The sequence below is a fragment of the Onychomys torridus genome, chromosome 4 (assembly GCF_903995425.1).
Source record: "Onychomys torridus chromosome 4, mOncTor1.1, whole genome shotgun sequence".
NCBI lineage: Eukaryota > Metazoa > Chordata > Mammalia > Rodentia > Cricetidae > Onychomys > Onychomys torridus.
The window spans coordinates 34,245,170-34,259,465 of NC_050446.1; the positions used below are offsets into that span (position 1 = coordinate 34,245,170).

At 45.6% G+C, this 14,296-nt stretch overlaps 1 protein-coding gene across 4 annotated transcripts in view; it reads left to right on the forward strand.

Moving 5' to 3' along the window:
- Window positions 1-6,533: 6,533 nt before the first annotated feature.
- The window catches only part of Gpd2 (glycerol-3-phosphate dehydrogenase 2), a 142,575-nt gene continuing 134,812 nt past the window's right edge, over window positions 6,534-14,296 (forward strand). For 3 of the 4 annotated variants that reach the window (XM_036184673.1, XM_036184672.1, XM_036184671.1), the window contains exon 1: window positions 6,958-7,490. The gene's annotated coding sequence lies outside the window, so the exon portion shown is untranslated. Of the gene's footprint in view, window positions 6,878-6,957; window positions 7,491-14,296 lie in introns of those variants that run through there. The other variant, XM_036184674.1, reaches the window with a different exon arrangement.

Consider the following 14,296-nt stretch of genomic DNA (forward strand, 5'->3'; position numbering starts at 1 on the left):
TTCACATTAGTGAATTAATTAATCCAGTTCTCTGTGTGCAGTTCTGGGGACTAAGCCCGGGTCCTCTACACCACGTGTGTTCTCTCAGCCCTCCGCATTTTCACAGACTGTGATCAAGTTTATGTTAATGCTGAGTTTAAATGATCTTGGGTGACATAAAGTCTTCCAGTGCAGAACTGAAGGAATCTCCAATTCCCAGGGCAGCTTGCCCTCTGCTCAGTTACCCACTTTGCGGGAATGGTAACTGGCTGTGCTGTGAGCCCTGTTCTCCATTCCAGCTAATGCTTCACCCTGCTCCCTGCATTAATTTCCTGGGGCATTTCTGCTTACTCACCAGCTTCCTGGATCTATTCAAGTAGAAGGCTGCATTCCAGAGAAAACATGATTGGGGTTAGCTCATCAGCATTTGCAAAGGCTTGTTTTCAATGCTGTTCTGAGACCTAGAAACAGAGCTTGAGCCTGTCTACAAAAGGAGAACACATTTCCTTTCCCTCGCAAGGCCTCCAAATTGAAGCAAGTTTCTTGGTGCCACGTTATATTGATGCTTTAAACTTTTATTTTAAGAACACTTTCCCAGATTCCTATAAAATGGGCATAAAATTGCAAGTGCCCATCTTAAAATATATTTAGTATTTTATTTCGTCTTTTCAAGGATCATATATTTTCATTTGATTCTTGATCCTAACTCTTTGTGAATCATTGACATGGGGAGATTTTCTGTTGGATATTTTCGATATCTATAACTCTGCTGTTAAGAATCCATGTAACAAATAGGTGGACACCTAGTTGAGCTCTCTGAATCTGAAGGTCTCTAAGAGATTGGCCCCATCCTGCTGAAGGATTAAGCATTTCCCTATATAGTAGTACTGTTAACCTTTCATCAATGCTCTGCTCATTTTGTATTTGTAAGCAGTAAACCTGTCGTGGCTTAGTTTTTGAGTTAGCTTCTTGGTGTTGCCAACAACTGCACACAATAGGTGAGATTGTAAGTGTGTATGAGTTAAAATACACTAAACAATGTGTGGAAATGAGGTATCAACATCCAGAGCCTCAGGACGGAGAGTTTTGACAGGATGCTCAACCAAGAGTCAGAATGTGGCCAGAGAGATGAATCAGGCCAGGTAGGTCCTTGCTATACAGCAGGACACTTGAGTTGGTCCCCCAGAACCCATATAAAGGTGAAAGGACAAAGTGCTTCATACATAAAGTTGTCCTCTGACACCACACACACACACACACACACACACACACACACACACACACACACACACAGTATGGGATACACACCCCATCACACACACACACCACCACCACCACCACCACCACCACCAACAACAACAACAACAACAACAACAACAGAAGAATCATTATGACTGTAGGTTAGCACTGTTCCCGAGTCCTCAAAGCCCACATCCAGTGACTTCTCTGGTGTTTTACATATATTATCACATTCAGTCCCTGTCTGGCTGTTTGTTCATTGGGTTGTGTTGGCACGTTACCTGTAGTTTACTTCTTTGTCACAACTGAGCCAAACTAAACCAAAAAGATCCATGAAGTTAACCTACAATTTAAAGACTATTTGCTGGCTGTGGTAGTGCCCATGTTTATTCCAGTACTGGGGAATCAGAAGTAGGGATATCTCTGTAAGTTCAAAGCCAGCTTGTCCTTCAAAGTGAGTTCTAGGTCAACCGGGACTACGTTCTGAGAACCTGTCTCAGAAAACAAAATAAAACGAAAGAAAGGAAAAAATTACCTGTGAGGCTAGGGCAAGCACAGTGCTCTAGGTTCTATCCTCATTACTGTCAATAATAGTAATAATAATGACAACTATTATTATTATAGTTATAGCAATAATAACAAACAAAAATAAAGATTATGCATATTTTCCTAAGGAGTAGTGTCTGATGTAAAGTCAACAGCACATGACGGTTCTTATTACCATCTCTCACTGATGAGGACACCAGGGTTCAGAACCAGACCTGGCATGACAGCGTATCAGAGGCTCACACAGTGTTCTAATACTATGCAGTTTCCCTGTGGTGCTCTTATTTCTCTTTAGCTATTAATGCAATCTCTAGGAAGTTATTTAAATTTACTTCTGAACCTTGATTTCTCATTTGTAAAACAAAAAGTAGGGAGGCTGATACTATTCATGGTTCTTTCTACTTCTCATATTTCATAAATTTTATTGTGAGCTTTGATGAACAGTGAACATACTTGGTAAGGGGAAAATCTGTTTCTCTGAAAATGTACAAGATCTAATATAGTTGTACACAGCCATGCTGTGGGTATCCTGGGTTCAGTTCCCCGTACTGTAACAAACAAACAAATGAACGAAGAAATGCATGAAGGAATCATCTGGAAAACTGAGGGAAAACCTGACTAAGTCTTAACACGTTTGTTTGCTTTTAGTTACTTACTTGTAGTTAACTTTAAAAAAAAAAAAAATCACTGTTTCTGGAGGTGACAGAGCTGTTCAACACTAACTTGATGGCAGATAGTACACTGGACTATGATGGCAACCGTATGGGGTACGTGGCAGGGACTGCAAAACTACCTTTGTTGAAATCTTTAGCTCTTCACTTGCCTGTGAAGGTGTCTGATGGGGTGACTGAAAGTGCTATCACTTTTCTTGTTACTGTAGCAAAATATTTGACAACAATAACTTCAGGAAGAATGGCGTTTTTGTTTTATTTTGATTTTGGCTCCCAGGTTGAGGATAGCTCATCCTGGAGGGTAGTGGGACGCATGGATGTGTGAGCAGCTCTAGCTGTGACAGCAGGAGCTGGGGCAGCTGTCCAGGGAAGAAGTTGAGGGAGCAATGTTGGTGCTCAGCATGCTGAGCTAGTAGGTGGTTGCTGCTGCTGCTGGACTATAGCCCCGACTCTCTCTTAGTTTGAAACTGGCTAAGTGGCTCAGGCTGGCCTTTTATTCCCTTTGGAGCTCAGGCAGGCCTTCAACTTGTATTCTTCCTGCTTGAGCCTTCCAAGTAGCTGGAATTATGGGCTTGCACCTGTTTTCTTAGGAGTGTAAGAAAAGTTAGGTGGGACCAAAGTTGCTTGACGCTGGCAATCTGTAAGTCAGAAAACATGGCTGCTTTCCAAGTGCTTAGTCATGCTTATGATGACAAAAATTACTTCAGACTTTTATCTTCCCAAGGTGTTGTTCTTCCCGATGGCCTCTGCTGCAATAACTACTTCATGTTTTTAAATTTGGCAATGATCAATCTTCTTCCCCAACCCCCACTTTGTCCCCCATCCTTAACCTCGCTTTTTTTGTTTGAATTGCATGACCAAAAAATAGCCAGGAGTTACAAGTGTCTGATGTAGAGAAGTGTTTTATTGTTATATTATTACTTCTAGTTATGTAAAATTGTGTCTGCATGTGGGTATGTACACATGAATGTAGAGGTCCTCAGAGGTCAGAGATGTTGAATTCCTTGAAGCTGGTGCTATAGAGGGTTGTGAGCCCATGGGGGATGGGAACAGTGTCATGATCCCTGGGAAAAACAGTAAATATCCTTAACCACTGAGCCATCTCTCAAACCTCTTTTTAATTAAAAAATAAAATAAAATAAAAATGTTGTTTTTAAGGTTTTTTTTTTTTGTAAAAAATAATTCCAAAGAGCAATTCCTAAACTAATAGATGTCCTCTCATTTCCTGTGCAGTTATTTTCATTATGATAAGAACTTGCTTAGGCATTTGGGAATTTGTGCTTCTGTTTGACATTTCAAACCCCATGCTATTCTTTCACTGGATTTTTTTTTTTCATTTTTCTTTATTAAGAAATTTTCTACTCCACATGTTATCCACAGACCCCTCCCTCTTCCCTCTTCCCACCCCCCAGCCCTCTTTCCCAAGCCACCCCACATTCCCACATCCCCTAAATCCAGGTCTCCCATGGGGAGTCAGCAGAGCCCAGCACACTGAGCCTAGACAGGTCCAAGTCCCTTCCCACTGCACCAGGGCTCTGCAAGGTGTCACACCGCAGGCACCAGATTCCAGAAGCCTGTCCATAGACCAGGGACAGATCCCGATCCCCCTGCCTGGGTGCCCCTCAAACAGTTTGAACCAAACAATGGTCTTCCGTATCCAGAGAGCCTAGTCCACTTCCATGGGGGCTCCACAGCCACTAGTCCACAGTTCATGGGCTTCCTTTCAGTGGAATTTTTAATCATAGTAAAAGCAAGACACCTGGGCAGATACAGGAGGGCTGAACAATTGCCGAATCTGGTATGCTTAAAATGGGTTTAAAGCATTGAATATTCCACTGAGAAGGGGAAAATACCTTTACACCTCTTAGAAAGTATTGATGGAGCAGGGTGTGGTGGCATACACCTTTAATCTCCCACTTAGAGGCAGAGGCAGTCAGATCTCTGTGAGTTGGAGGTCAGCCTGGACTACATAATGAGTTCCAGGACAGCCAGAACTGTAAAGAGACCCAGTCTCAAAAACAAACAAATAAATAAGCAAACAAACAAACACTGATGCAATAAGTAAAGAATACATTTTTTTTTTTTTTTTTTTGGTGTTTCGAGACAGGGTTTCTCTGTAGCTTTGGAGGCTGTCCTGGAACTCGCTTTATAGACCAAGCTGGCCTCGAACTCACAGAGATCCACCTGCCTCTGCCTCCCAAGTGCTGGGATTACAGGCATGCGCCACCACCGCCCGGCAAGAATACTTTTTAATTTTACAAGTTTCTGAGAGATTTTAAAATAGTTATCTTAAACCTGTTGATAGGTCGGCCCCTATCGCAGGCCCAGATTTCCAGCCACCTCCCAGGTCTGCAGCTTGAGATATTTTTCGCATGGGACCACCACCGTCAGGTGCGTCCTGGGGCTGTGTGAAACCGGCACGTTCTTCGCGCCCCACGGGTTGGCTGGGCGTTAAGGGCTCCCGGGGAGTCCTTGCTTCACATAGTGGGTGGGGGTGGCCCACTTATCAGCTGACAAGAAGGTGAAACCTTGAGGACATAGTATGGCCTGGAACAAACTGTTCACCCAAGCATTCATTTATAGTCAACAAACAATTAAATATCTATTATAGACATCAGAGTGTGAAGGGGCCCCATAATAGCTTGACCACACAGCAGCCATGACAGGCTTAGGGGTCTAGACACAGCTTCTATGACAGGCTTACTAGCAGGCAACACCCAGATCCAGGAAAAGCCTTAAGCTGATACCATCCAGAGATTTACCCAAGGGTGAGGAAGTACCTGACATCCCAAACATTCCAACCATTAGATAAGGTGGCCTCACGTCCCTGAGTCTAGCACACAACTATTTTTTGTTTTACAGATACCCTATACAATTGTCAGCCAATCAGGGTCCTGGACCCTGGAAATCCCCTCAACTCAACCTCTGCTATGATAAAAACTATGGACCACCTGAGCTCAGGGCTCTCTGCTCTCACCGATGCATTCGACAGACAGAGGGATGAAGCCCCAGAGCTTGAATAAAGTCTCTTTGCTTTTACATATGGGATTCGTTCTCTGTGGTGGTCTTCTGGGGGTATCCATGATTTGGGCATAACAAGAGCACAAAAGTGGATGATGGGATAGTTTCCATTTCCAGGAACTGAACTCTTTCTAGGTGAATTAGTGGGGGAAAAAAGCCAGCATGGAAGAAATCTGATTTCAACCTAGCTCTGCTCAGAAACACATTGAATATCCCAGGATTTGGAAAAACAACCCTTCTACCCTCTAAGCCACTGGTTTACTACAAGGGTTCTCAAACTAGAATAATCGAGAATTGAGCTATTGAACACTGGCTCTGAACCCTTAGGGTGAATCCAGATCTCTGGAAGGGTGTGTTAGGGCTGGAGCTCAGCTTCAGGTAGTCTCCAGGGCAGACGATTTTGCATTTCTGTCAAGTTCTCAGATGATGCTGTACTGAGACAACAGAGCTGTGTACTGTGAAAGGCATATTTTTAAATATTAAGGAACTTCAGGCTCTAACTCCAAACTTATCCAGTGGTAGAGAGTGATGGAAGCTTGGCACTGATAAGTTTGGAGCCCTTATATTTTAACATGTCCGAGGTGAACCAGTTGTTTGTCGTTACAGACTGTGGTGGGATCCCGGAAGATAATGAGTCTGTGATCCCACACATTTGAGTTAACTGTAGGAATTCTGCAGTATTTAAGAATACTAAACAAAGGCTGGTCAGTGGTGGCCCACGGCTTTAATCCTGGCACTTGGGAGGCAGACTTCCCGGCCCAACAAAGTGACAGCCTGGAAATCTGTCTTGAAAAACCAAATATATATAATACATATATATGTATATATGATATTAGTAATTGATTTCTAAACACTGCTACAATTTTCTTCAAACTAATTTGGCTGCTTTATCTGAGGAGCTTTTCGGATCAGTCTCTATATTTTCCAGGACCACGGTGGGTGGAAACACTGTTGTGTCTTAGGACAAAGTGGTGTCTTTTGGAATCCAACCTAAGCAGTGTTTGGGTACCCTTGGGTTTGCCTAACCCTTGTAGTTGCAACAAGTGAGCTGGGCATGCTCAGTGGGCAGGGTCGGGTTGGGAGGGGGTGCAAGTGGGAAGCCTGTGGCTCGGCAGCCAGGGCTCTCCGCCTCCCCCCACCTGTACCAGGCTGGGTCCGGCTGGGTCAGTGTTCAGCATCCCACCCCTGCTGACTGGGCTGGGTCTTCTCCACGGGTCACCACATTAACATTCAATCCTAGGGTCAAGAGGCCTGGGTCGCCCGCAGAACGCGCTGTTGTAGCCGGGCCGAGAGTTGCAGGCCCAGTCCCCAGGGTCCCCCGACTCCTAGACGCCATTCTAGGCCCAGGGTAGCCTGGCGACTGGGAGGTGCGGCGGGGGGAGGGGGGACGCCGGATCTGGGGACGCGCGACGCGTGATCAGGTAAGGCAACCCCGCTTGGCAGCAGGCCGGCGAACGTCCTCCTCCCGGGCAGATGGCGGGGGTGGCGGTGGGGGGTGGCCGGCGTGGGGAGGGACAGGAACCCGACACCCCGCCGGCTTCCCGGGCCTAGCTCAGCCCTCTCGTCTTCCCTCCAGCTGGCCAGGAGTGGCGGGGTATGGAGCCCCTCTCCTCGGGGGCGCAGGGCAGGCTCGATCACCCGGGGCAGGGCCAGCTCGCTCGCGTCCCCGCGAGGCCCAGAGCCCGGGTCTGCAGCCACCCTTCCCAGAGCCCTCGGCCCGCACAGCCCGCTGCACTTCCGCGTTTCCCCGCCGGGCCGAGGAGCCGGGGCCGCGGTGTCGCGGCGCACGCGGTGGCGGTGCCGCGGGGTCATCCCCGGGGGAGGCGGAGGCGCACGAGGGGGAGGAGGAAGTAGCCGGGAGGGGCGTCGGCGGGCGGGGTCGGATTACCGTGGCCCCGCCTGACCTGGTGACATCCCGGCGCGCTCGCCGCGAGCCCAGGGCCACTCCGGTTCTCAGCGAGGCCGACTCCGCCCTGGCTGGAGGATCCTGGCGCCCTTGCCCGCCGTCCCCTTGCGCGTGAGGACTGATCTCAGGTGTGTGAGTCCTGGCGACCTGCTCCTCCGCCCGGGCTTCCCGGGGAAGTGGTCCCTCTCCGACCTCCCTGACTCTGTGGGGCTGAGGTGTGGCGGAGGTGGAGGTGGAGGTGGTGGTGGTGGTGGTGGCGGGAAACTGGGGGAAGATTGAGAATTGGTTCCCACCAGCGGAAGAGCAGCTCAGTTCTCATTCAGGGCTAGACATTTGTAACGCACTTTCACCTAGCAAGAGGAAGGGCTCCTTCACATCAATGAAACTTTATGCAAACTTTTAACTTGTGGCTGTGGCTAGCGTGGCGAGGAAGATTGCTGTTTCCTTCAGGGGTGAGGGTCGGAGACCCTTCTGGAAGAGGGAGGAGGCTTTCTTGAGAAACTCATTTGCCAGGGTGTGACTGGCCTAGGAGGAAATGCCAAGCGTACACCAGCCACCACTCTGCACAAAGCAACTGTTTCTAGCTAAAGAAAGTTTGCTGAGGGCAGTGGCTGTTAGGGTCTTAGCAAATGGTGGTTCCTAGACCACCCTTCACCTCGAGCGAAGCGAAGATACATGGACCCCTGAAACAGCCCGCCCTCCTCAACCTACCCGAGTTCTCACAAAATCTCAGTGATCGGGTCCTCCAGGTGACATAACCCCAGGAGGTTGCTACAGAAACAGCCAACAGCTACCTTTGTCAACTTGTACAAATAGGTGAGAGAAGGAAGTTGGTAAATTAGTGTCCTCTTTGCTTAAAACAAAACTTTGTATTTTGTATATATTCCAAAATCTGTAGAGTCTTGGAGTTTCTTTTTTGAAGGTAGAAAGTACTGGCGATGGCCACTGTGGGACCAGAGACTTCTCAGTAGTTATTGATTAGCGTATGAGGCCTGGATGCCATTGCCCAATGGATAGCCTGTGCTGTCTCTGGGGCCTTAACCATGAGTGTGTTGAAACCTCCCCATGTTTCTCATAGACATTAGTCAAATGACCACACTTCCTTTATTTTTAGCAATTTAACCCTTCACCCCAGTGAATAATGGCTAAGAGACAGGATTTGAGATAAGAGACAACATTGTCAGAACTGCATTCTGAGAGATCGCAGAGACATTTTCTATGTCATTCTAGGCAGCAGGGGAAGGCAATTACATGGTTTTCTGTTAATGAGCGGGGCAGAGTTAGCAGTTCCCAGTGGATGTTGTGTCTTCCTGCTTAGTTCTTGTGACTAACATCATTTATAGGCAATTAAAAAGATTTGATGACCACTGTAGGTAAATCATGTTGGCAAACTGATATAATTCTTCCTTCCTTCCTTCCTTCCTTCCTTCCTTCCTTCCTTCCTCCCTCCCTCCCTCCCTCCCTCCCTCCCTCCCTCTCTCTCTCTCTCTCTCTCTCTTTCTTTTTTTTTTTGAAACCCTGGGCTTTGGAGCCTGTCCTGGATTAGTTCTGTAGACCAGGCTGGCCTCGAACTCAGAGATCCACCTGCCTCTGCCTCCCGAGTGCTGGGATTACAGGCCTGCGCCACCACTGCCCAGCGATATAATTCTTTTATTATCCTGATATTATCCTGTGTGGTTATGTATGCCCTGTCCAGCTCCAGGATGTAGGTTTTGACTTGGTTATGGTATGTCTTACACACTTTTAGATCTCTAGCCCCTGGAATGGTGACTGACTTCTAATGAGCTCCCACAAAAGCTTTCTTAAGCAGAGACTAAACTGGAACAATGTATCTGATCTAAGAAAACAGAAGGCTTTGGCCTTAGGAACATACTCAAAGTCACTAAGTCTCACAGGCAAAATCTGCATAATAATTCCTAGCAGGTCTACAAGAACTAAGAATAGGCCCCAGAAGCAATCAGTTCTAAAATGTTAGTGTCCTTCCTCCTATTTTCTTTTTGTGTTGAAAAGGCAAATTTTGGGAAAAGAATCCAGCTAGGCGATTATTTAGTTCTCATATGTTAAGCATGAATTGTCCAGGGGTTTCCCCCTTAGTTGGGGCAGCAGGAGGAGGGCTAGTGGCAGCTGTGGTTATTAGCAGAGGAAACAGTTTCCAGACCATCATCTAATTTCTTTTCTTTAGTTTTGGGACCTGTGGATGTTTTCTGAAACTTGATTCTTTCTACTTAATGCATGGACTCCAAGAGCTACCCCGAGTGCAGAAACAGTACTTCTGAAAGCACCAGAAATAACATAGATGTTATATTTGGCTTCTTTTTTTTGGTTTTTTGAGACAGGGTTTCTTTGTAGCTTTGGAGCCTGTCCTGGACTAGCTTTGTAGACCAGGCTGGCCTTGAACTCACAGAGATCCTCCTGCCTCTGCCTCCCAAGTGCTGGGATTACAGGTGTGTGCCACCACCACCGGGCTAAAGATTTCCACTTTCTTTTTCTTTTTTCTTTTTAACTGGAGCTGAGGACCAAACCTAGGACCTTGCGCTTGCTAGGCAAGTGCTCTACCACTGAGCTAAATCCCCAACCCCACATTTGGCTTCTTAAAGGAAGTTTTATGTAGTTGTGTGTGTATAATGCAGCAATAAAAGGAAGATAAAGCAAAGTTACTGTTAGCTGTTTTTTGATAAATGTGTGGAATTTATTTAATGGGATAAAACATGTATTCAGGTGCTACCTGACATCATTTTAATTGGCTACCAGTATACCTATGGTCCCACAAAATCTAGTCTAGTGAGGTGGAAGCCATTTAAGTTTATGTAAACTCTGTGATGTTTCTCAGAATGCTAGAACACCTAATGAGAAAATTTTCAGAAGTTATTCCTTGACCCTGCAGATGACTGTAGATGGCTCAACTCTTTGGAGACAAGTTGATGTTGAGGAGAGTACCATTGATAACAGGCTTAAAACTGCCTAAAGACAAAAAAGAAGACCCCAATTCTAGGAGGTAGGATTGGTCCAGAAGTCTGGACTGAGTACACTTTTGTACATTCATGAGATTACTAATGAGTCTGTAGATAGCTTCAGGGCTGGGAGCTGGGTGCTGGAGGCTTCCTGATGAGACCAGAGTTCACACTTCCGCCCCACATTGCCTTCTGGGGAGGAGAAAGAGGCTGGAGAAAATCATGAGCAGCCAGAGATTCTATGTCCTGCCCACATAATGGAACCCTCATAAGTCACTAAATCACTGGGTTTGGATAACCCAAGTTTCCGAATATTTGAAGTATGGGCAGACCTGGGAGAGCTGAGAGAGAGATGGAAACTCCGAGTTTCCCTGGTCCTGCCTGGCCCACAGTCAGGACGAATCTCACCCAGCAGTCCCGTAGCTGCTCAGACCCAACCAAGTAAACACAGAGACTTATATTTCTTATAAACTGTATGGCCATGTCAGGCTTCTTGCTAACTGTTCGTATATCTTAAATCAATCCATTTCTGTTAATCTATAAGTTGCCACGTGGCTTGTGGCTTACCCGGTATCTTAACATCTTCTCTTGAAGGCGGCTGGCAGCATCTCTGTGCCTCAGCCTTCCACTTCCCAGAATTCTCTTCTCTGTTTGTCCCATCTATACTTCCTGCCTGGCTACTGGCCAATCAGTATTTTATTTATGCAGAATGATATCCACAGCACCTTGGTCCTGTTCCCATGCTGCACCATGCACTTCTTTATTCCTTGTTCCCCTCTCTTCTCTATCTATCTATCTATCTATCTATCTATCTATATTTTAATTATTAAGAGGAGTCTCACCATTGTAGCCTCGGCTGGTCTGGAATTTACAGAGATCTGCCTGCCTTTGATGGGTTCAAAGGCATGCAACACCATGCTCTGCTCATTTTCATTCTTTACACTATCTTTACAATAGGCTTATAAACGCGTTTCCCTGTATCTGAGTTATTATAACCTGTTACTAAACCTGAGAAGGGTTGGAGATCCTAGATTGGGAAGACTAGTTGGCAGAAGTGTTGGTACCCTGGGAAACCAATTGTGTGACCACTGTCTGAAGTGCTTTTGTGTGCATTGGGGGGGGGGGGTTGTGGAAATGAACCCTTAACCTATGAGGGCTGTGCTTTGCAAGTAGTTAATCAGAGTTTGAGTTAAATTTTTGATCTCGTTAGTTGGTATTCTTGGGGAACTGGAAGATACGTTCATGTAAAAAACCTACACACTGAGTGTCAGAAGTGCTGTGAGTACAGGGGCGGGGTTGTTGTCCATCTGTAGGAATAATTTTACATTACTTGGAGCATCTTTTAGTTATTCAGGCAAACTTAAACACTAACTTATTGCTGAACAGTGAGATACTGTAATGGTGTGGGTGCTTTTCGAGCGATAACTTTAGACTTTTCAAGCTTTCTATCCTTCAGATAGTGACGTCTTTTGGGACCCTTATCTTTCTTTGATTGATCACGTCTGTAATTTTATGACTGCTTTTAGTTGGCAGAGAAAGGAGACCTCAAAACTGTAACAGAGAAGCCCGTTTCCGAAAATGAAATGTATGGAAGCGGGTGCTGTTGGCCAAGGTTGCCTCTGTATAAGGCTTTGTAACAGTGGAGAGAGAGACTTGTGCATTACAGCTGAAATTATTCCCTTGTGCTTGCTGGTGGTTACTAGGGCCAAGTGGAAATGGTAGCTGCTTACATACATATGAGGAGGGAAAGTTAGGTTCCACGGAAAGAGCTTCGGGAACATTTGGTTGAGTGAGATTTTATGCTATTAGCTGGGCAGTGGCAGTGCTTGCCTTTAATTCTAGCACTCATGTGGCAAAGGCAGGGGGATCTCTGTGAGTTTGAGGCCAAGGCCAGCCTGATCTACAGAGTGGGTTATAGGACAGGCTCCAAAACTACACCAAGAAACCCTGTCTTGGGGGGAAAAAAAGATTGTATAAGTCAATACAACCCAATAAGCTTCTAAATATTTCAAAGTGACAAAAACAATAGTTTAGAATACTGGGTTCTCAACGGTCCTTTTCCTTTGATTTAAACTGAATAAATAAAGGATGTTATGTTCATTGTAGTAAAGGGCTTTTGATCTTGCACCTCAGTGCTCCACCCTTCCTGGGGTTCTCCCATTCTGTGGGATCAAGTCTAAGTAGGTGTCTTGCAGTTCAGGAAGTGTCCAGTTTTGCTCCTGGATCTGCCTCTCTCGCTGGGTTCTGTCTAAGTGGGAGGAACTAGACTTCTTTAAACCCACCTTATTTCTACAGCTGCCTCTTGCCAGTGCGCTTTCATCTTCAGTTTTTCCACACAGGGTGTCTCTCTGTAGCCCTGGCTGTCCCGGAACTCGCTCTGTAGACCAGGCAGGCCTCGAACTCACAGAGATCCGCCTGCCTCTGCCTCCCGAATGCTGGGATTAAAGGTGTGCACCACCACTACTGGCCTGCTTCAGCTTTCAAAGTCCTTACCTCTAGCTTTCAATTTCATGATGCTTTCTTCCTTTCCTCCCCTAGTGAGAAGTGTTGTTTTATTTCTTTAACTTAAAATTAATTAATTTAAAATGTTTATTTGTGTGTGTGTGTGTGTGTGTGTAGTTTTGGGGTTCAGACTTCAGGCCTTATGAATGCTAAGCATACCCCAGATGCTTCACCCACTCGTGCTTTTCCACATTTGTTTATTTATTTACTGTATGGGGATGTACAGCACCCAAGAGTTGGGGCAAGAACTTTCACCTGCTGAGCCGCCTTTCCGGCATCAACTGCTCTTTGGATGTGAGCAAGTCCCTTGATAATCCTGTGTACTATACATTATTGAAAATCGGCATCATTTCCTTACATGAAAGAGCAGATCTTACAGTTTTATTATAGACTTCACATATCCTAGCCAAGTGCCTCTCATGACACCTACCAAATGCTGTTGGACACACAATCCTCTCATAGTTTACCTGTTCTTTACTTATTTAAGAAATAAGCAATTGGTTTGAGCTGGGTGTGATTGGGCAGTGGATGACACAAGCTAGCTATATTTCAGATAATTAGCCCGATATTCTAAGCCTTACCTTTATGCCTTTCTTTTCTCTCTACACATTCGGTAGTTTTAAGGATATCTGGAAAGAAGCACTTGTATCGGGTCAAACTGATATTCTAAAAGCAATCCCTCAAGAAAATTACTGGAACATTCTATAAACCAGGAGGTCACATGATACCTATCTCTGCCAGGGATACCAAGGCTCGAGGCTCCTTTACTTCTATTGATTTCCCCACTTCCCCACTTCCCCCACTTAATCAAGTTCCTTAGGAAAATATGTTAGCTGAGTTGGTGGTGTACAAGTATAATTCCAGCACTTGGAAAGTTGGGAAAGGGAGGGTGGGAGATTTGCATAGTTCAAGGCCAGCCTGAGCTACTTAGTGATACCCTGTTTCAAAAAACAAGAACAAGGAGGTCATGATAGCCCATGCCTTTAGTGCCAGCACTCAAGGTAAAGGGAGGTGGATTTCTTTGACTTCTAGGCCAGCCTGGTCTACATGATGACATAGTGTGTTCCAGGACTATGGAGAGACCCTGTCTCAAAATAAAACAAAACAAACAGACAAAAAGCCATATCAAATAACAACAGAAACTAAAAGCCACCAAAGAACCTGGCAAATTTTAATGAGGTGATGGATGAACACTTGTCACCATTATCAAATCAAGTGTTCTGGTCCTTTTATTTCAAAAATATGTTATTTTTATTCAAATATGTTATTATTATTCGTGTGTGAGTGTATACCCTGTTTGTTTGGGTGTCCCTGGGGGCTAGAAAAGGGAACAAAAACCTGAGGGTCATTTAAGTAGGTGAGGTCAAAGGTGACTGAGGGGGGAAGCTTTTGCTTTTGAGCATCCTTGACATCACTGACTTGTGACTTGGCTGGTCTCTGTACCTTGCAGTTTCCCCCTCTATTCAGTGAGGTAGCGTAGA